Source organism: Coregonus clupeaformis, chromosome 11 (genome assembly GCF_020615455.1).
Source record: "Coregonus clupeaformis isolate EN_2021a chromosome 11, ASM2061545v1, whole genome shotgun sequence".
NCBI lineage: Eukaryota > Metazoa > Chordata > Actinopteri > Salmoniformes > Salmonidae > Coregonus > Coregonus clupeaformis.
In genome coordinates, this window is record NC_059202.1 from 28,691,984 (window position 1) to 28,714,787 (window position 22,804).

Below are 22,804 nucleotides of genomic sequence, written 5' to 3' on the forward strand. Positions count from 1 at the left end.
CATAATACCAGACCTTGCCGTTTCCCTGCATAATACCAGACCTTGCCGTTTCCCTGCATAATACCAGACCTTGCCGTTTCCCTGCATAATACCAGACCTTGCCCGTTTCCCTGCATAATACCAGACCTTGCCGTTTCCCCTGCATAATACCAGACCTTGCCCGTTTCCCTGCATAATACCAGACCTTGCCGTTTCCCTGCATAATACCAGACCTTGCCGTTTCCCTGCATAATACCAGACCTTGCCGTTTCCCTGCATAATACCAGACCTTGCCGTTTCCCTGCATAATACCAGACCTTGCCCGTTTCCCTGCATAATACCAGACCTTGCCGTTTCCCTGCATAATACCAGACCTTGCCGTTTCCCTGCATAATACCAGACCTTGCCGTTTCCCTGCATAATACCAGACCTTGCCGTTTCCCTGCATAATACCAGACCTTGCCGTTTCCCTGCATAATACCAGACCTTGCCGTTTCCCTGCATAATACCAGACCTTGCCGTTTCCCTGCATAATACCAGACCTTGCCGTTTCCCTGCATAATACCAGACCTTGCCCGTTTCCCTGCATAATACCAGACCTTGCCCGTTTCCCTGCATAATACCAGACCTTGCCGTTTCCCTGCATAATACCAGACCTTGCCGCTTTCCCTGCATAATACCAGACCTTGCCGTTTCCCTGCATAATACCAGACCTTGCCGTTTCCCTGCATAATACCAGACCTTGCCGTTTCCCTGCATAATACCAGACCTTGCCGTTTCCCTGCATAATACCAGACCTTGCCGTTTCCCTGCATAATACCAGACCTTGCCGTTTCCCTGCATAATACCAGACCTTGCCGTTTCCCTGCATAATACCAGACCTTGCCGTTTCCCTGCATAATACCAGACCTTCCCGTTTCCCTGCATAATACCAGACCTTCCCGTTTCCCTGCATAATACCAGACCTTCCCGTTTCCCTGCATAATACCAGACCTTCCCGTTTCCCTGCATAATACCAGACCTTCCCGTTTCCCTGCATAATACCAGACCTTCCCGTTTCCCTACATAATACCAGACCTTCCTGTTTCCCTGCATAATACCAGACCTTTGTTGTGTATAGGAAAGGAAAAGCCATCCGAGGGGAGGAGAGGGGGAGAAGGAGGAAGAGTGGGTGAGGAGGAGGGGGAGGAGAGGAGAGGGAGGAGAGGAGGAGGGGGGAGAAGGAGGAAGAGTGGGTGAGGGGGAGGAGAGGAGAGGGAGGAGGGTGGGTTCTCTTTACAATGCTTAAGTTCACAACCCTTTCATGGTTCACCTGCTCAGATCAGGAGGCTGAGTCTGCATCCCAAATGACACCCTATTCCCTACATAGTGCACTACTTTAGACCAGGACCCATAGGGAATATAGTAGTGATGGGGGAAATATCTATACAGTTACATATCAGATATTATTTTTGACAATATATCGTAAACAAATATATTTTTTGAGCTAGTTGGCTTACCGTTCCACCTCTCAGGTTCCACCTCTCTCCGTCACTCACTGCCTTATCTGAACCTGCCACAGCCCCCCTACCTCTAGGGGTTGGGGTATCAGGAGAGGCTGGGGTAGGGGGGCTATGGCAGGGGTATCAGGAGAGGCTGGGGTAGGGGGCTATGGCAGGTTGGGGTAAGGGTAGGGGGCTATGGCAGGTTGGGGTAAGGGGGTAGGGGGGCTATGGCAGGTTGGGGTAAGGGGGCAGGGGGCTATGGCAGGTTGGGGTAAGGGGTAGGGGGGGCTATGGCAGGTTGGGGTAAAGGGGGTAGGGAGGCTATGGCAGGTTGGGGTAAGGGGGTAGGGGGCTATGGCAGGTTGGGGTAAGGGGGTAGGGGGAGCTATGGCAGGTTGGGAGTAAGGGGGTAGGGGGCTATGGCAGGTTGGGGTAGGGGCTATGGCAGGTTGGGTAAGGGGTAGGGGGCTATGGCAGGTTGGGGTAGGGGGCTATGGCAGGTTGGGGTAGGGGGCTATGGCAGGTTGGGGTAGGGGGCTATGGCAGGTTGGGGTAAGGGGGCTATGGCAGGTTGGGGTAAGGGGGTAGGGGGGCTATGGCAGGTTGGGGTAAGGGGTAGGGGGCTATGGCAGGTTGGGGTAAGGGGTAGGGGGCTATGGCAGGTTGGGGTAGGGGGCTATGGCAGGTTGGGGTAGGGGGTAGGGGGCTATGGCAGGTTGGGGTAAGGGGTAGGGGGCTATGGCAGGTTGGGGTAGGGGGTAGGGGGCTATGGCAGGTTGGGGGTAAGGGGGGTGGGGGGGCTATGGCAGGTTGGGGTAAGGGGTTAGGGGGCTATGGCAGGTTGGGGTAAGGGGGTAGGGGGGCTATGGCAGGTTGGGGTAGGGGGTAGGGGGCTATAGCAGGTTGGGGTAAGGGTGGGGGGCTATGGCAGGTTGGGGTAAGGGGGTAGGGGGGCTATGGCAGGTTGGGGGTAAGGGGTAGGGGGCTATGGCAGGTTGGGGGTAAGGGGGTAGGGGCCTATGGCAGGTTGGGGTAAGGGGGTAGGGGGCTATGGCAGGTTGGGGTAAGGGGGTAGGGGGGCTATGGCAGGTTGGGGTAAGGGGGGTAGGGGGCTATGGCAGGTTGGGGTGAGGGGCTATGGCAGGTTGGGGTAAGGGGGTAGGGGCTATGGCAGGTTGGGGGTGGGGGGTAGGGGGCTATGGCAGGTTGGGGTAAGGGGTAGGGGGCTATGGCAGGTTGGGGTAAGGGGTAGGGGGCTATCGCAGGTTGGGGTAAGGGGTAGGGGGGCTATGGCATGTTGGGGTAAGGGGGCTATGGCAGGTTGGGGTAAGGGGGTAGGGGGGCTATGGCAGGTTGGGGTAAGGGGGCAGGGGGCTATGGCAGGTTGGGGTAAGGGGGTAGGGGGGCTATGGCAGGTTGGGGTAAGGGGGTAGGGGGGCTATGGCAGGTTGGGGTAAGGGGGTAGGGGGCTATGGCAGGTTAGGGGTAAGGGGAGTAGGGGGGCTATGGCAGGTTGGGGGTAAGGGGTAGGGGGGGCTATGGCATGTTGGGGTAGGGGGGCTATGGCAGGTTGGGGTAAGGGGGTAGGGGGGCTATGGCAGGTTGGGGTAAGGGGGTAGGGGGCTATGGCAGGTTGGGGTAGGGGGGAGGGGGCTATGGCAGGTTGGGGTAAGGGGGTAGGGGGGCTATGGCAGGTTGGGGTAAGGGGTAGGGGGCTATGGCAGGTTGGGGTAAGGGGTAGGGGGCTATGGCAGGTTGGGGTAAGGGGTAGGGGGGCTATGGCAGGTTGGGGTAAGGGGGTAGGGGGCTATGGCAGGTTGGGGTAAGGGGTAGGGGGGCTATGGCAGGTTGGGGTAAGGGGTAGGGCTATGGCATGTTGGGGTAAGGGGTGCTATGGCAGGTTGGGGGTAAGGGGTAGGGGGGCTATGGCAGGTTGGGGTAAGGGGGCAGGGGCTATGGCAGGTTGGGGTAGGGGGTAGGGGGCTATGGCAGGTTGGGGTAAGGGGGTAGGGGCTATGGCAGGTTGGGGTAAGGGGGTAGGGGGGCTATGGCAGGTTGGGGTAAGGGTAGGGGGCTATGGCAGGTTGGGGTAGGGGGTAGGGGGACTATGGCAGGTTGGGGTAAGGGGTAGGGGGCTATGGCAGGTTGGGAGTAAGGGGGTGGGGCTATGGCAGGTTGGGGTAAGGGGTAGGGGGGCTATGGCAGGTTGGGGTAAGGGGTAGGGGGCTATGGCAGGTTGGGGTAAGGGGGTAGGGGGCTATCGCAGGTTAGGGGAAGGGGGTAGGGGCTATGGCATGTTGGGGTAAGGGGTAGGGGGCTATGGCAGGTTGGGGGTAAGGGGGTAGGGGGGCTATGGCAGGTTGGGGTAAGGGGTGGGGGGCTATGGCAGGTTGGGGAGTAAGGGGGTAGGGGGCTATGGCAGGTTGGGGTAAGGGGGCTATGGCAGGTTGGGGTAAGGGGTAGGGGGCTATGGCAGGTTGGGGTAAGGGGGTAGGGGGGCTATGGCAGGTTGGGGAGTAAGGGTGGGGGCTATGGCAGGTTGGGGTAAGGGGGAGGGGGCTATGGCAGGTTGGGGTAAGGGGTGGGGGGCTATGGCAGGTTGGGGTAAGGGGGTAGAGGGGCTATGGCAGGTTGGGGTAAGGGGGTAGGGGGGCTATGGCAGGTTGGGGTAAGGGGGTAGGGGGGCTATGGCAGGTTGGGGTAAGGGGTAGGGGGCTATGGCAGGTTAGGATAAGGGGGTAGAGGGGCTATGGCAGGTTGGGGTAAGGGGGTAGGGGGCTATGGCAGGTTGGGGGTAAGGGGTAGAGGGGCTATGGCAGGTTGGGGTAAGGGGGTAGGGGAGCTATGGCAGGTTGGGGTAAGGGGAGGGGCTATGGCAGGTTGGGGTAAGGGGGGTAGGGGGCTATGGCAGGTTGGGGTAAGGGGGCTGTTGGGGTAAGGGGTAGGGGGCTATGGCAGGTTGGGGTAAGGGGGTAGGGGGGCTATGGCAGATTGGGTAAGGGGGTAGGAGGCTATGGCAGGTTGGGGTAAGGGGGTAGGGGGCTATGGCAGGTTGGGGTAAGGGGGTAGGGGGCTATGAGCAGGTTGGGGTAAGGGGGTAGGGGACTATGGCAGGTTGGGGTAAGGGTAGGGGGCTATGGCAGGTTGGGGTAAGGGGGTAGGGGGGCTATGGCAGGTTGGGGTGGGGTAGGGGGCTATGGCAGGTTGGGGTAAGGGGGTAGGGGGCTATGGCAGGTTGGGGTAAGGGGGTAGGGGGCTATGGCAGGTTGGGGTAAGGGGGTAGGGGAACTATGGCAGGTTGGGGTGGGGGGCTATGGCAGGTTGGGGTAAGGGGTAGGGAGGCTATGGCAGGTTGGGGTAAGGGGTAGGGAGGCTATGGCAGGTTGGGGTAAGGGAGTAGGGGGCTATGGCAGGTTGGGGTAAGGGGGTAGGGGAGGCTATGGCAGGTTGGGGTAAGGGGTAGGGAGGCTATGGCAGGTTGGGGTAAGGGGGTAGGGGGCTATGGCAGGTTGGGGTAAGGGGGTAGGAGGCTATGGCAGGTTGGGGTAAGGGTGGGGGCTATGGCAGGTTGGGGGTAAGGGGGTAGGGAGGCTATGGCAGGTTAGGGGTAAGGGGGTAGGGGGCTATAGCAGGTTAGGGGTAGGGGGTAGGGGGTAGGGGGCTATGGCAGGTTGGGGTAAGGGGGTAGGGGGCTATGGCAGGTTGGGGTAAGGGGTAGCTGTGGCGGTTGGGGTAAGGGGGTAGGGGGGCTATGGCAGGTTGGGTAAGGGGTAGGGGGCTATGGCAGGTTGGGGTAAGGGGTAGGGGGCTATGGCAGGTTGGGGTAAGGGGTAGGGCTGTGGGTAAGGGGTAGGGGGGCTATGGCAGGTTGGGGTAGGGGGTAGGGGGCTATGGCAGGTTGGGGTAAGGGGGTGGGGCTATGGCAGGTTGGGGGTGATGGGGGTAGGAGGCTATGGCAGGTTGGGGTAAGGGGGTAGGGGGCTATGGCAGGTTGGGGTAAGGGGTAGGGGCTGTTGGGTAAGGGGGTAGGGGGCTATGGCAGGTTGGGGTAAGGGGTAGGGGGCTATAGCAGGTTGGGGTAAGGGGTAGGGGGCTATGGCAGGTTGGGGTAAGGGGGTAGGGGGGCTTTGGCAGGTTGGGGGTAAGGGGGTAGGGGGCTGTTGGGGTAAGGGGGTAGGGAGGCTATGGCAGGTTGGGGTAAGGGGGTAGGGGCTATGGCAGGTTGGGGTAAGGGGGTAGGGGCTATGGCAGGTTGGGGTAAGGGGTAGGGGCTATGGCAGGTTGGGAGTAAGGGGGCGGGCTATGGCAGGTTGGGGGTAAGGGGGTAGGGGGGCTATGGCAGGTTGGGGTAAGGGTAGGGGGGCTATGGCAGGTTGGGGTAAGGGGTAGGGGGGCTATGGCAGGTTGGGGTAAGGGGGTTAGGGGGCTATGGCAGGTTGGGGTAAGGGGGTAGGGGCTATGGCAGGTTGGGGTAAGGGTAGGGGGCTATGGCAGGTTGGGAGTAAGGAGTAGGGGGCTATGGCAGGTTGGGGTAAGGGGGGGGGGCTATGGCAGGTTGGGGTAGGGGTAGGGGCTGCAGTTGGGGTAGGGGGCTATGGCAGGTTGGGGTAAGGGGGTGGGGCTATGGCAGGTTGGGGTAAGGGGGTAGGGGGCTATGGCAGGTTGGGGTAAGGGGGTAGGGGGGCTATGGCAGGTTGGGGGTAAGGGGGTAGGGGGCTATGGCAGGTTGGGGTAAGGGGGTAGGGGGCTATGGCAGTTGGGGTAAGGGGTAGGGGGCTATGGCAGGTTGGGGTAAGGGGGTAGGGGGCTATGGCAGGTTGGGGTAAGGGTAGGGGGGCTATGGCAGGTTGGGGTAAGGGGTTAGGGGGCTATGGCAGGTTGGGGGTAAGGGGGGCTATGGCAGGTTGGGGTAAGGGGGTGGGGGGCTATGGCAGGTTGGGGTAAGGGGTAGGGGGCTATGGCAGGTTGGGGTAAGGGGGTAGGGGGCTATGGCAGGTTGGGGTAAGGGGGAAGGGGGGCTATGGCAGGTTGGGGTAAGGGGTAGGGGGGCTATGGCAGGTTGGGGTAAGGGGTAGGGGGGCTATGGCAGGTTGGAGTAAGGGGGTAGGGGGCTATGGCAGGTTGGGGTAAGGGTAAGGGGGCTATGGCAGGTTGGGGTAAGGGGGTAGGGGGCTATGGCAGGTTGGGGTAAGGGGGTAGGGGGGCTATGGCAGGTTGGGGTAAGGGGGTAGGGGGGCTATGGCAGGTTGGGGTAAGGGGGTAGGGGGCTATGGCAGGTTGGGGTAAGGGGGCTATGGCAGGTTGGGGGTAAGGGGGTAGGGGGCTATGGCAGGTTGGGGGTAAGGGGGTAGGGGGCTATGGCAGGTTGGGGTAAGGGGGTAGGGGCTATGGCAGGTTGGGGTAAGGGGGTAGGGGCTATGGCAGGTTGGGGTAAGGGGGGGGGGGCTATGGCAGGTTGGGGTAAGGGGGTAGGGGGCTATGGCAGGTTGGGGTAAGGGGGTAGGGGGCTATGGCAGGTTGGGGTAAGGGGTAGGGGGCTATGGCAGGTTGGGGTAAGGGGGTAGGGGGGCTATGGCAGGTTGGGGGTAAGGGGTAGGGGGCTATGGCAGGTTGGGGTAAGGGGGTAGGGGGCTATGGCAGGTTGGGGTAGGGTAGGGGGGCTATGGCAGGTTGGGGTAAGGGGGTAGGGGGGCTATGGCAGGTTGGGAGTAAGGGGGTAGGGGCTATGGCAGGTTGGGGTAAGGGGGTAGGGGGCTATGGCAGGTTGGGGTAAGGGGGTAGGGGGCTATGGCAGGTTGGGGTAAGGGGGTAGGGGGGCTATGGCAGGTTGGGGTAAGGGGTAGGGGCTATGGCAGGTTGGGGTAAGGGGTAGGGGGCTATGGCAGGTTGGGGTAAGGGGGTAGGGGGCCTATGGCAGGTTGGGGTAAGGGGCTATGGCAGGTTGGGGTAAGGGGTAGGGGGGCTTGGCAGGTTGGGGTAGAGGGGGCTATGGCAGGTTGGGGTAAGGGGGTAGGGGGCTATGGCAGGTTGGGGTAAGGGGTAGGGGGCTATGGCAGGTTGGGAGTAAGGGGAGTAGGGGGCTATGGCAGGTTGGGGTAGGGGGTAGGGGGCTATGGCAGGTTGGGAGTAAGGGGTAGGGGGCAGTTGGGGTAAGGGGGTAGGGGGCTATGGCAGGTTGGGGTAAGGGGTAGGGGGGCTATGGCAGGTTGGGGTAAGGGGGTAGGGGGCTATGGCAGGTTGGGGTAAGGGGTAGGGGGCTATGGCAGGTTGGGGTAAGGGTAGGGGGCTATGGCAGGTTGGGGTAAGGGTAGGGGGCTACAGGTTGGGGTAAGGGGGTAGGGGGGCTATGGCAGGTTGGGGTAAGGGGTAGGGGGCTATGGCAGGTTGGGGTAAGGGGGTAGGGGGCTATGGCAGGTTGGGGGTAAGGGGTAGGGGGCTATGGCAGGTTGGGGTAAGGGGAGGGGGCTATGGCAGGTTGGGGTAAGGGGTAGGGGGCTTTGGCAGGTTGGGGGTAAGGGGGTAGGGGGGCTGTTGGGGTAGGGGTGGGGCTATGGCAGGTTGGGAGTAAGGGGGTAGGGGCTATGGCAGGTTGGGGTAAGGGGTAGGGGGCTCATGGCAGGTTGGGGTAAGGGGGTAGGGGGCTATGGCAGGTTGGGGTAAGGGGGTAGGGGGCTATGGCAGGTTGGGGTAAGGGGTAGGGGGCTATGGCAGGTTGGGGTAAGGGGGTAGGGGCTATGGCAGGTTGGGGTAAGGGGGCTAGGTGGCAGGTTGGGGTAAGGGGTAGGGGGCTATGGCAGGTTGGGGTAAGGGGGTAGGGGGCTATGGCAGGTTGGGGTAAGGGGTAGGGGGGCTATGGCAGGTTGGGGTAAGGGGGTAGGGGGCTATGGCAGGTTGGGGTAAGGGGGTAGGGGGCTATGGCAGGTTAGGGTAAGGGGGTAGGGGGCTATGGCAGGTTGGGGTAAGGGGCGTAGGGGGGCTATAGCAGGTTGGGGTAAGGGGTAGGGAGGCTATGGCAGGTTGGGGTAAGGGGTAGGGGGCTATGGCAGGTTGGTAGGGTAGGGGGCTATGGCAGGTTAGGGTAAGGGGGGGGCTATGGCAGGTTGGGGTAGGGGTAGGGGGCTATGGCAGGTTGGGGTAAGGGGGTAGGGGGCTATGGCAGGTTGGGGTAAGGGGCAGGGGGCTATGGCAGGTTGGGGTAAGGGGGTAGGGGGCTATGGCAGGTTGGGGGTAAGGGTAGGGGGCTATGGCAGGTTGGGGTAAGGGGGTAGGGGGCTATAGCAGGTTGGGAGTAAGGGGGTGGGGGGCTATGGCAGGTTGGGGTAAGGGGGTAGGGGGCTATGGCAGGTTGGGGTAAGGGGGCAGGGGGCTATGGCAGGTTGGGGTAAGGGGGCAGGGGGCTATGGCAGGTTGGGGCAGGTTGGGTAAGGGTAGGGGGCTATGGCAGGTTGGGGATAAGGGGGCAGGGGGCTATGGCAGGTTGGGGTAAGGGGGTAGGGGGCTATGGCAGGTTGGGGTAAGGGTAGGGGGCTATGGCAGGTTGGGGTAAGGGGTAGGGGGGCTATGGCAGGTTGGGGTAAGGGGTGGGGGGCTATGGCAGGTTGGGGTAAGGGGTAGGGGGGCTATGGCAGGTTGGGGTAAGGGGGTAGGGGGGCTATGGCAGGTTGGGGTAAGGGGGTAGGGGGGCTATGGCAGGTTGGGGGTAAGGGGGCAGGGGGGCTATGGCAGGTTGGGAGTAAGGGGGTAGGGGGCTTGGCAGGTTAGGAGTAAGGGGGTAGGGGCTATGGCAGGTTGGGGTAAGGGGGTAGGGGGGCTATGGCAGGTTGGGGTAAGGGGGTAGGGGGGCTATGGCAGGTTGGGGTAAGGGGGCAGGGGCTATGGCAGGTTGGGGTAAGGGGCTATGGCAGGTTGGGGTAAAGGGGTAGGGGGCTATGGCATAGTAGGCTATGGCAGGTTAGGTAGGGTAGGGGGCTATGGCAGGTTGGGGTAAGGGGGGGGGCTATGGCAGGTTGGGGTAAGGGGTAGGGGGCTATGGCAGGTTGGGGTAAGGGTAGGGGGTTATGGCAGGTTGGGGTAAGGGGGTAGGGGGCTATGGCAGGTTGGGGTAAGGGGGGCAGGGGGCTATGGCAGGTTGGAGTAGGGGGTAGGGGGGCTAGTGGCAGGTTGGGGTAGGGGTGGGGGGCTTGGCAGGTTGGGGTAAGGGGCAGGGGGGCTATGGCAGGTTGGGGGTAAGGGGGCAGGGGGCTATGGCAGGTTGGGGGGGTAGGGGGCTATGGCAGGTTGGGAGTAGGGGGCTATGGCAGGTTGGGGTAAGGGGGCAGGGGGGCTATGGCAGGTTGGGGTAAGGGGCTATGGCAGGTTGGGGTAAGGGGTAGGGGGCTATGGCAGGTTGGGGTAAGGGGTAGGGGGCTATGGCAGGTTGGGGTAGGGAGGCTATGGCAGGTTGGGGTAAGGGGGTAGGGGCTATGGCAGGTTGGGGTAAGGGGGTAGGGGGGCTATGGCAGGTTGGGGTAGGAGGCTATGGCAGGTTGGGGTAAGGGGTGGGGCTATGGCAGGTTGGGGTAAGGGGGTAGGGGGCTATGGCAGGTTGGGGTAAGGGGGGTAGGGGGTCTATGGCAGGTTGGGGTAGGGAGGCTATGGCAGGTTGGGGTAAGGGGGTAGGGGGCTATGGCAGGTTGGGGTAAGGGGTAGGGGGCTATGGCAGGTTGGGGTAAGGGGTAGGGGGTTATGGCAAGGTTGGGGTAAGGGGGTAGGGGGGCTATGGCAGGTTGGGGTAAGGGGGGTAGGGGGCTATGGCAGGTTAGGGGTAAGGGGGTAGGGGGCTATGGCAGGTTAGGGTAAGGGGGTAGGGGGCTATGGCAGGTTGGGGTAAGGGTAGGGGGCTATGGCAGGTTGGGGTAGGGGGTAGGGAGGCTATGGCAGGTTGGGGTAAGGGGTAGGGGGGCTTGGCAGGTTAGGGTAAGGGGGGGCTATGGCAGGTTGGGGTAAGGGGGTAGGGGGCTATGGCAGGTTGGGGTAAGGGGGTAGGAGGCTGTTGGGGGTAAGGGGTGGGGGGCTATGGCAGGTTGGGAGTAAGGGGGTAGGGGGCTATGGCAGGTTGGGGTAAGGGGTAGGGGGCTATGGCAGGTTGGGGTAAGGGGGTAGGGGGCTATGGCAGGTTGGGGTAAGGGGGGTAGGGGGCTATGGCAGGTTTGGGGCGGGTGGGCGCGGGCGGTGGCGGGCGGGTGGCGGGCGGGCGGGGCGGGCGGGGGGCGGGCGGGTGGCGGTGTGAAGGAGGACCCAGCCCGGCCCGGCCAGGTAGGAGGCTAGCTAGAACAAAGACCATCCTGTTTAACAGAGGAGCCTTCTGTATAGCGGTACCACCCAGAGCCTCCTTCTGTATAGCGGTACCACCCAGAGCCTCCTTCTGTATAACGGTACCACCCAGAGCCTCCTTCTGTATAGCGGTACCACCCAGAGCCTCCTTCTGTATAACGGTACCACCCAGAGCCTCCTTCTGTATAGCGGTACCACCCAGAGCCTCCTTCTGTATAGCGGTACCACCCAGAGCCTCCTTCTGTATAACGGTACCACCCAGAGCCTCCTTCTGTATAGCGGTACCACCCAGAGCCTCCTTCTGTATCACGGTACCACCCAGAGCCTCCTTCTGTATAGCGGTACCACCCAGAGCCTCCTTCTGTATCACGGTACCACCCAGAGCCTCCTTCTGTATAACGGTACCACCCAGAGCCTCCTTCTGTATCGCGGTACCACCCAGAGCCTCCTTCTGTATCGCGGTACCACCCAGAGCCTCCTTCTGTATAGCGGTACCACACAGAGCCTCCTTCTGTATAGCGGTACCACCCAGAGCCTCCTTCTGTATAGCGGTACCACCCAGAGCCTCCTTCTGAGCGGAGAGCACAGGAGATAAACAAAGTGACTCCCCCTGGTCTCTCTGTGCATGAGGATACTAGAGACACTGCCTAGCCAGATGAACAGTATAATATAACATGTGTGTGTTGTAGAGCGACCAGGAGAGGACACAAGACACCACTGCCTAGTCTACCCAGATTTACATGGCTAAGGCAAGCGATATGTGACACTGAGGAGAGATACAACAAATGCAATGCGTTGACTGCACTTTCTCCTTTTCCATAGACTGCTTTCAAAAAGGGAAGATTGAACAGATATACCAAGTCATGTTATAAATGTGGGAGGGCTACCCCTTCAAACAGAAACAGGAGTAAGGTTTCAGCTCGGGCCTTTCTGGCTCGGACAAGGCTACTTATTTACAGACTACCCCTTTAACAGGGGATACCCCTACCGTGCCCTGCTCTCTCAACTGGAAACCCCAGAACAACCCACAGGCAGGTATAGACCAGCAGTAACAGCCGGGAAACCCCAGAACAACCCACAGGCAGGTATAGACCAGCAGTAACAGCCGGGAAACCCCAGAACAACCCACAGGCAGGTATAGACCAGCAGTAACAGCCGGGAAACCCCAGAACAACCCACAGGCAGGTATAGACCAGCAGTAACAGCCAGGAAACCCCAGAACAACCCACAGGCAGGTATAGACCAGCAGTAACAGCCAGGAAACCCCAGAACAACCCACAGGCAGGTATAGACCAGCAGTAACAGCCAGGAAACCCCAGAACAACCCACAGGCAGGTATAGACCAGCAGTAACAGCCGGGAAACCCCAGAACAACCCACAGGCAGGTATAGACCAGCAGTAACAGCCAGAAACCCCAGAACACCCACGGCAGGTATAGACCAGCAGTAACAGCCAGGAAACCCCAGAACAACCCACAGGCAGGTATAGACCAGCAGTAACAGCCAGGAAACCCCAGAACAACCCACAGGCAGGTATAGACCAGCAGTAACAGCCAGGAAACCCCAGAACAACCCACAGGCAGGTATAGACCAGCAGTAACAGCCAGGGTAACACACGCTACTGTAAGGTTTCATAGGGTCACTGTTGTTGTTGAAGAGAGAGGCACTCTGCATTCTGTCTGTGTTTGAAACAGAGATAACAGGAAGGTGAATGTTTGAATTTGCAGGGACATGACTATACACATATCTTCCCCCCCTCCCCCCCCCTGTCCGTTTGTAAACATGTTAGGCCAGACAACATCTTCAGATAATCATAACATCGGTAAACAACCCTCCTCCTTGAGGTAAAATTAGCAAGTTTCTCTCCTTCAGGGCGCTGCCTGATTACAAGTCAGCAGACATACTGAGAAGATGAGAGTTGACTAACACATCTCTTCTCATCATTAAATCTTACAGCGAGGGTTGTAACATTTGGACAGATGAGAGATCGTACTCCACAGCGTTTTTTGTCTTCCTTTCTGGCTGTCCTGGAACTCGACTACAGTGTGAAACGGAGCATGATCAGTATCTGAAGAAACGCGCCTTGTACTAAATGAACTGCACTGAGCTGAAACCACCAGGATAAGGGAAAGCAATATGGTGGATGCCCTTTTCCCAATCTCCAGGTCACATCAGCACAGAGGACAGAAATAGAGAATAATTTAGATGTTCAGATGCTACCTTGGACTGGAACTTCTATATAAAGCAGGGTATGAAGAAGTGTTGTGAAGTGTTGTCTAGCCTAGATATTTAGAAGGGGCCCTTCCACCAGCCACAACTAACTAGACCAAGGCGTCTGTTGACTTTCATCCAGTGAGCCCTTTAAGAAGTTGTTATGGCTCTGGGTTGAACCTCTGAGGAATGTTGGGGGTCACACTTGGCTGAGAATGTACAACAGTGATACTGGTACCGAGTGAAAGCTGGGCCTATCTGGTGTTTGGTGAATATCAAAAGGAGCAGAACGCCGCCTTTTCAAAATCTGGGTGTTTGGGGCACACCATCTTGTCGAAGTGGAGGGTGTTCAGCGCAGACCACCACCTTTTCTACAAAAAGGAGTGTTTTTTTTTGGAACTCATAAAAATACCTCACTAATAAAAATTCCACCTCTTAAGACTTCTGTACCAGTGAGAACCCCCAACCCCCTCTTTCTCTACAGATGGTCAGGCGTGCAGTCAGTCTTAAAACCAACTAGGTGGAGGTTGAGGTTGGAGTGAGAGATTAGCTTTGGTGGAAAAAGGCTGGTCAGATGCTGGTCAGATGCTGGTCCGCTGTGACAGGAAAACACTTTCAGATAGGATTCCACTTCCAGGTCAAGTTCTTAGAGCTTCTGCCAGAGGAGAACGGGGGGGCATGGGCGAGCTGGTCAGAGATGGCAGACATACAGCACCAGTCTAAAGTTTGGACACACCTACTCACTGAAGGGTTTTTCTTTATTGTACTTTACATCAAGATACAAAAGATCTCTGATTGTAAAACCTCTTCTATTTTTAGTCATAGATATGGCTACCGGTAGTTGTTTAGCTAGCTAAATGAGCAAACTGAAAAATGATTTGATTTACTCCCACTGTAACACAGTAGTATGTTAGCCAGCAATACACAATATGGGTTTCATTAGATACACTAAAGTTAGCTAGCTAGCTAGGTGGCTAGCAGGAAAAATAAACTTTCTTAGCTAGGCACCATATATTTGTCATCTGCCCTCTTGGTGCTGGCATCGGCTGTAGCTGAGTTTCGAACGTTAGCCAAATCCAACTCTTTGTGTTGAATCCTCTTTGCTATATTCCGGTTTACACATGCATGGTTGAGTCAAGTTGAACTAGCCTAGCACAGGGGAGCGTTGGTTTTACACATTGATGCACAGACGCCTATATGAGAAGTAAAGCTGGAGCTCTGTTTCCTAAAAGAGGTTGGCAAGAGCAGTGTCGGTCTGCGGCCCTCATTGCAGAATGTGCCAGGCAGACCTCGTGGTATCCTGAGAATGTGCCAGGCAGACCTCGTGGTATCCTGAGAACGTGCAACACATGGAGATTCAGTGTAACTTGTTGAGAGAACCTTTCCAAGTTAACTTTCAGGTACGTTTTTTTAAAAAGATGAACTCTCTTATTGCCAGACAAAAAATATAATCTGCAAATCCTGCTTCTTCCATGTCTTCTCTCTTGCTTCTCCCAACCTGCATCTTGAGGATATCCTTCCCTTCCCCGTCACACAGTCATTTAACCTTCGAGTCTAAATGTATGCTGCCTGTGGTTATGGGCTCACACCCATGACTGGAAAAGCCCAATATTTGTCCTGCCATGGTGAGAAGGCAGGCAGGGAGACGAGGGACACTGTGAGAGGGCCAGAAAAGAGACTCTTAGTGCGCTACTTTCCACCATGACACATTCTCAGGGCAACAGTCTGGGCTCTACTGCTGCTGCTCCGTGACGAGGTTCTCAGGGCAACAGTCTGGGCTCTACTGCTGCTGCTCCGTGATAGGATCTCAGGGCAACGTCGCACTGCTGCTGCTGCTCTGTATAGGATCTCAGGGCAACAGTCTGGGCTCTACTGCTGCTGCTCTGTGATGAGGATCTCAGGGCAACAGTCTGGGCTCTACTGCTGCTGCTGCTCTGTGATGAGGATCTCAGGGCAACAGTCTGGGCTCTACTACTGCTGCTCCGTGACGAGGTTCTCAGGGCAACAGTCTGGGCTCTACTGCTGCTGCTGCTCTGTGATGAGGTTCTCAGGGCAACAGTCTGGGCTCTACTGCTGCTGCTCCGTGACGAGGTTCTCAGGGCAACAGTCTGGGTTCTACTGCTGCTGCTGCTCTGTGATGAGGTTCTCAGGGCAACAGTCTGGGCTCTACTGCTGCTGCTCCGTGACGAGGTTCTCAGGGCAACAGTCTGGGTTCCACTGCTGCTGCTCTGCAACGAGGTTCTCAGGGCAACAGTCTGGGCTCTACTGCTGCTGCTACTCTGTGATGAGGTTCTCAGGGCAACAGTCTGGGCTCTACTGCTGCTGCTGCTCTGTGATGAGGTTCTCAGGGCAACAGTCTGGGCTATACTGCTGCTGCTCTGTGACGAGGTTCTCAGGGCAACAGTCTGGGCTCTACTGCTGCTGCTCCGTGACGAGGTTCTCAGGGCAACAGTCTGGGCTCTACTGCTGCTGCTCCGTGACGAGGTTCTCAGGGCAACAGTCCGGGCTCTACTGCTGCTGCTCTGTGATGAGGTCCTCAGGGCAACAGTCTGGGCTCTACTGCTGCTCGGTGATGAGGATCTCAGGGCAACAGTCTGGGCTATACTGCTGCTGCTGCTCTGTGATGAGGTTCTCAGGGCAACAGTCTGGGCTCTACTGCTGCTGCTGCTCTGTGATGAGGTTCTCAGGGCAACAGTCTGGGCTCTACTGCTGCTGCTCCGTGACGAGGTTCTCAGGGCAACAGTCTGGGCTCTACTGCTGCTGCTGCTCTGTGATGAGGTTCTCAGGGCAACAGTCTGGGCTCTACTGCTGCTGCTCCGTGACGAGGTTCTCAGGGCAACAGTCCGGGCTCTACTGCTGCTGCTCTGTGATGAGGTCCTCAAGGCAACAGTCTGGGCTCTACTGCTGCTCGTGATGAGGATCTCAGGGCAACAGTCTGGGCTATACTGCTGCTGCTGCTCTGTGATGAGGTTCTCAGGGCAACAGTCTGGGCTCTACTGCTGCTGCTCCGTGACGAGGTTCTCAGGGCAACAGTCTGGGCTCTACTGCTGCTGCTGCTCTGTGATGAGGTTCTCAGGGCAACAGTCTGGGCTCTACTGCTGCTGCTCCGTGACGAGGTTCTCAGGGCAACAGTCCGGGCTCTACTGCTGCTGTTCTGTGATGAGGTCCTCAGGGCAACAGTCTGGGCTCTACTGCTGCTGCTGCTCTGTGATGAGGTTCTCAGGGCAACAGTCTGGGCTATACTGCTGCTGCTGCTCTGTGATGAGGTTCTCAGGGCAACAGTCTGGGCTCTACTGCTGCTGCTCTGTGATGAGTTCTCAGGGCAACAGTCTGGGCTCTACTGCTGCTCCGTGACGAGGTTCTCAGGGCAACAGTCCGGGCTCTACTGCTGCTGCTCTGTGATGAGGTCCTCAGGGCAACAGTCTGGGCTCTACTGCTGCTCGGTGATGAGGATCTCAGGGCAACAGTCTGGGCTCTACTGCTGCTGCTGCTCTGTGATGAGGTTCTCAGGGCAACAGTCTGGGCTCTACTGCTGCTGCTCCTCTGTGATGAGGTTCTCAGGGCAACAGTCTGGGCTCTACTGCTGCTGCTCCGTGATGAGGTTCTCAGGGCAACAGTCTGGGCTCTACTGCTGCTGCTGTGTGATGAGGATCTCAGGGCAACAGTCTGGGCTCTACTGCTGCTGCTCGGTGATGAGGTTCTCAGGGCAACAGTCTGGGCTCTACTGCTGCTGCTCTGTGATGAGGTTCTCAGGGCAACAGTCTGGGCTCTACTGCTGCTGCTCCCGTGATGAGGTTCTCAGGGCAACAGTCCGGGCTCTACTGCTGCTGCTCTGTGATGAGGTCCTCAGGGCAACAGTCTGGGCTCTACTGCTGCTCGGTGATGAGGATCTCAGGGCAACAGTCTGGGCTCTACTGCTGCTGCTGCTCTGTGATGAGGTTCTCAGGGCAACAGTCTGGGCTCTACTGCTGCTGCTCCGTGACGAGGTTCTCAGGGCAACAGTCTGGGCTCTACTGCTGCTGCTCTGTGATGAGGTTCTCAGGGCAACAGTCTGGGCTCTACTGCTGCTGCTCCGTGACGAGGTTCTCAGGGCAACAGTCCGGGCTCTACTGCTGCTGCTCTGTGATGAGGATCTCAGGGCAACAGTCTGGGCTCTACTGCTGCTGCTGCTCGGTGATGAGGATCTCAGGGCAACAGTCTGGGCTCTACTGCTGCTGCTGCTCTGTGATGAGGTTCTCAGGGCAACAGTCTGGGCTCTACTGCTGCTGCTGCTCTGTGATGAGGTTCTCAGGGCAACAGTCTGGGCTCTACTGCTGCTGCTCCGTGACGAGGTTCTCAGGGCAACAGTCCGGGCTCTACTGCTGCTGCTCTGTGACGAGGTCCTCAGGGCAACAGTCTGGGCTCTACTGCTGCTGCTCGGTGATGAGGATCTCAGGGCAACAGTCTGGGCTCTACTGCTGCTGCTGCTCTGTGATGAGGTTCTCAGGGCAACAGTCTGGGCTCTACTGCTGCTGCTGCTCTGTGATGAGGTTCTCAGGGCAACAGTCTGGGCTCTACTGCTGCTGCTCTGCAACGAGGTTCTCAGGGCAACAGTCTGGGCTCTACTGCTGCTGCTACTCTGTGATGAGGTTCTCAGGGCAACAGTCTGGGCTCTACTGCTGCTGCTGCTCTGTGATGAGGTTCTCAGGGCAACAGTCTGGGCTATACTGCTGCTGCTCTGTGATGAGGTTCTCAGGGCAACAGTCTGGGCTCTACTGCTGCTGCTCCGTGACGAGGTTCTCAGGGCAACAGTCTGGGCTCTACTGCTGCTGCTCCGTGACGAGGTTCTCAGGGCAACAGTCCGGGCTCTACTGCTGCTGCTCTGTGATGAGGTCCTCAGGGCAACAGTCTGGGCTCTACTGCTGCTCGGTGATGAGGATCTCAGGGCAACAGTCTGGGCTATACTGCTGCTGCTGCTCTGTGATGAGGTTCTCAGGGCAACAGTCTGGGCTCTACTGCTGCTGCTGCTCTGTGATGAGGTTCTCAGGGCAACAGTCTGGGCTCTACTGCTGCTGCTCTGTGATGAGGATCTCAGGGCAACAGTCTGGGCTCTACTGCTGCTGCTGCTCTGTGACGAGGTTCTCAGGGCAACAGTCTGGGCTCTACTGCTGCTCCGTGACGAGGTTCTCAGGGCAACAGTCTGGGCTCTACTGCTGCTCCGTGACGAGGTTCTCAGGGCAACAGTCTGGGCTCTACTGCTGCTCCGTGACGAGGTTCTCAGGGCAACAGTCTGGGCTCTACTGCTGCTGCTGCTGCTCTGTGATGAGGTTCTCAGGGCAACAGTCTGGGCTCTACTGCTGCTGCTCCGTGACGAGGTTCTCAGGGCAACAGTCTGGGCTCTACTGCTGCTGCTGCTCTGTGACGAGGTTCTCAGGGCAACAGTCTGGGCTCTACTGCTGCTGCTCCGTGACGAGGTTCTCAGGGCAACAGTCTGGGCTCTACTACTGCTGCTGCTCTGTGATGAGGTTCTCAGGGCAACAGTCTGGGCTCTACTGCTGCTGCTCCGTGACGAGGTTCTCAGGGCAACAGTCTGGGTTCCACTGCCGCTGCCCTGAACGAGGTTCTCAGGGCAACAGTCTGGGCTCTACTGCTGCTGCTACTCTGTGATGAGGTTCTCAGGGCAACAGTCTGGGCTCTACTGCTGCTCTGTGATGAGGTTCTCAGGGCAACAGTCTGGGCTATACTGCTGCTGCTCTGTGATGAGGTTCTCAGGGCAACAGTCTGGGCTCTACTGCTGCTGCTCCGTGACGAGGTTCTCAGGGCAACAGTCTGGGCTCTACTGCTGCTGCTCCGTGATGAGGTTCTCAGGGCAACAGTCTGGGCTCTACTGCTGCTGCTGCTCTGTGATGAGGTTCCTCAGGGCAACAGTCTGGGCTCTACTGCTGCTGCCTGTGATGAGGATCTCAGGGCAACAGTCTGGGCTATACTGCTGCTGCTGCTCTGTGATGAGGTTCTCAGGGCAACAGTCTGGGCTCTACTGCTGCTGCTGCTCTGTGATGAGGTTCTCAGGGCAACAGTCTGGGCTCTACTGCTGCTGCTCTGTGATGAGGTTCTCAGGGCAACAGTCTGGGCTCTACTGCTGCTGCTGCTCTGTGATGAGGTTCTCAGGGCAACAGTCTGGGCTCTACTGCTGCTGCTCCGTGACGAGGTTCTCAGGGCAACAGTCTGGGCTCTACTGCTGCTGCTGCTCTGTGATGAGGTTCTCAGGGCAACAGTCTGGGCTCTACTGCTGCTGCTCCGTGACGAGGTTCTCAGGGCAACAGCCTGGGTTCTGCTGCTGCTACTCTGTGATGAGGTTCTCCGACTCTGATGGGTCTTCCATGGAACATCAAGCTCAGACAGCCTAGTACTATGGGGATTAGGAAACCGCACGCACACATACACGGGTTTCCGTTAACCAGTTAGAAAAAACAAACAAACAGGAAAGCCTTAAAAATGAAAAGGTGTCATTGTAAGCTGATGATTCATGTTTTCTTTAAAATCCACAAGTTTGATCCCTCCACAGCCTCTGAAGATCTAGATACTTGTTCTAACCTCTCTGGATTACAACCAAATTATGATAAGTGTACTATCCAGTGGGGGGGTAAAGTATTTAGTCAGCCACCAATTGTGCAAGTTCTCCCACTTAAAAAGATGAGAGAGGCCTGTAATATTCATCATAGGTACACGTCAACTATGACAGACCAAAAGAGAAAAAAATCCAGAAAATCACATTGTAGGATTTTTAATGAATTTATTTGAAATTATGGTGGAAAATAAGTATTTGGTCAATAACAAAAGTTTCTCAATACTTTGTTATATACCCTTTGTTGGCAATGACACAGGTCAAACGTTTTCTGTAAGTCTTCACAAGGTTTTCACACACTGTTGCTGGTATTTTGGCCCATTCCTCCATGCAGATCTCCTCTAGAGCAGTGATGTTTTGGGGCTGTCGCTGGGCAACACAGACTTTCAACTCCCTCCAAAGATTTTCTATGGGGTTGAGATCTGGAGACTGGCTAGGCCACTCCAGGACCTTGAAATGCTTCTTACGAAGCCACTCCTTCGTTGCCCGGGCGGTGTGTTTGGGATCATTGTCATGCTGAAAGACCCAGCCACGTTTCATCTTCAATGCCCTTGCTGATGGAAGGAGGTTTTCACTCAAAATCTCACGATACATGGCCCCATTCATTCTTTCCTTTACACGGATCAGTTGTCCTGGTCCCTTTGCAGAAAAACAGCCCCAAAGCATGTTTCTTCCACCCCCATGCTTCACAGTAGGTATGGTGTTCTTTGGATGCAACTCAGCATTCTTTGTCCTCCAAACACGACGAGTTGAGTTTTTACCAAAAAGTTATATTTTGGTTTCATCTGACCATATGACATTCTCCCAATCCTCTTCTGGATCATCCAAATGCACTCTGGCAAACTTCAGACGGGCCTGGGCATGTACTGGCTTAAGCAGGGGGACACGTCTGCACTGCAGGATTTGAGTCCCTGGCGGCGTAGTGTGTTACTGATGGTAGGCTTTGTTACTTTGGTCCCAGCTCTCTGCAGGTCATTCACTAGGTCCCCCCGTGTGGTTCTGGGATTTTTGCTCACCGTTATTGTGATCATTTTGACCCCACGGGGTGAGATCTTGCATGGAGCCCCAGATCGAGGGAGATTATCAGTGATATTGTATGTCTTCCATTTCCTAATAATTGCTCCCACAGTTGATTTCTTCAAACCAAGCTGCTTACCTATTGCAGATTCAGTCTTCCCAGCCTGGTGCAGGTCTACAATTTTGTTTCTGGTGTCCTTTGACAGCTCTTTGGTCTTGGCCATAGTGGAGTTTGGAGTGTGACTGTTTGAGGTTGTGGACAGGTGTCTTTTATACTGATAAGTTCAAACAGGTGCCATTAATACAGGTAACGAGTGGAGGACAGAGGAGCCTCTTAAAGAAGAAGTTACAGGTCTGTGAGAGCCAGAAATCTTGCTTGTTTGTAGGTGACCAAATACTTATTTTCCGCCATAATTTGCAAATATATTCATTAAAAATCCTACAATGTGATTTTCTGGAGAAAAAAAATCTCAATTTGTCTGTCATAATTGATGTGTACATATGATGAAAATTACAGGCCTCTCTCATCTTTTTAAGTGGTAAAACTTGCACAATTGGTGGCTGACTAAATACTTTTTTCCCCCACTGTATTACGTATTGGATCACTAAAAAACACAACCTTTACATTACCGTGTAGTTTACCAATAAAATGGACATACTCTGTATACATATCCCAAAAGAAAGAAATGATCTCACTCCAATAAATGTTAATAGAAAGTTAGCAGAAAGAGATAAGATCTTGATACCATGGAAAGTAAAATACCTGTCCATTTGTGGAAAAATCACCCTGATTAACTCTTAAGTCATATCCCAGCTTACCCATTTGCTTATGGTCCTGCCTACACATAAGATAAGGCAAATCCCCGCCTTATCTTAGCTCATTGGTCACCATAGCAACACCCACCCGTAGTATGCGCTCCAGCAGGTATATCTCACTGGTCATCCCCAAAGCCACCAACACCTTTGGCCGCCATTCCTTCCAGTTCTCTGCTGCCAATGACTGGAACGAACAGCAAAAATCTCTGAAGCTGGAGACTCTTATCTCCCTCACTAACTTTAAGCATCAGTTGTCAGAGCACCTTAAAGATCACTGCACCTGTACACAGCCCATCTGTAATTAGCCCACCCAACTACCTCATCCCCATATTGTTATTTACATTGTTATTTAATTTGCTCATTTGCACCCCAGTATCTCTATTTGTACATCATCTTCTGCACATCTATCACTCCAGTGTTAATACTAAATTGTAATTATTTTGCACTATGGCCTATTTATTGCCTTACCTCCATAATTTACTACATTTGCACACACTGTATATAGATTTTCTATTGTGTTATTGACTTTATGTTTTGTTTATTCCATATGTAACTCTGTGTTGTTGTTGTTTTTATCGCACTGCTTTGCTTTATCTTGGCCAGGTCGCAGTTGTAAATGAGAACTTGTTCTCAACTGGCTTACCTGGTTAAATAAAGGGGAATAAAAAATTTAATTAAAACCTAGAGACCTGTTTTTATAATAATTATATGAGCAAAGAATTTTCCATTTTATTTGCAATGGCAAGCCAGACAACATTAAAAGGGCATATTTACAGTGAGGGAAAAAAGTATTTGATCCCCTGCTGATTTTGTACGTTTGCCCACTGACAAAGAAATGATCAGTCTATAATTTTAATGGTAGGTTTATTTGAACAGTGAGAGACAGAATAACAACAAAAAAATCCAGAAAAATGCATGTCAAAAATGTTATATATTGATTTGCATTTTAATGAGGGAAACACAGGATTTCACTACACCTTCAATAACATCTGCTAAACGTGTATAGGACCTATACAATTTGATTTGAATGGCCTTTTTCCCTTTATTCAGATCACAACCTCTCACTTTCGGTTATATAAAATGAAATAATCTCCAAAATATCGCTATTTTTAAAACAAGCCATAGAAAGTTGGTTGCAATTTCAGTTTAATCCACCAGAAAAGACAGAACAAATAGTGGTTATAATATAATATAAAATAATAATATAATAATATAATGGTTAAACTCAAACTAAAAACATTTTTCACACACAAAAAAAAATAGGTATAATCTTTGGAAATTATATAATAAATAGGACTGGTGGAGTTATGTCACACATGCAGATAACAAAAATATATGGAAACGTCTGCTCTACCCAAAATTACAACCAACTAATTGCAGCA

The 22,804-nt window shown here is 55.4% G+C and overlaps 1 protein-coding gene across 2 annotated transcripts in view; it reads right to left on the reverse strand.

The window, feature by feature from the left end:
- LOC121537621 (tyrosine-protein kinase RYK) overlaps nt 1-22,804 on the reverse strand; it is a 146,339-nt gene that overhangs the window by 97,687 nt on the left and 25,848 nt on the right. The window lies entirely within an intron of this gene.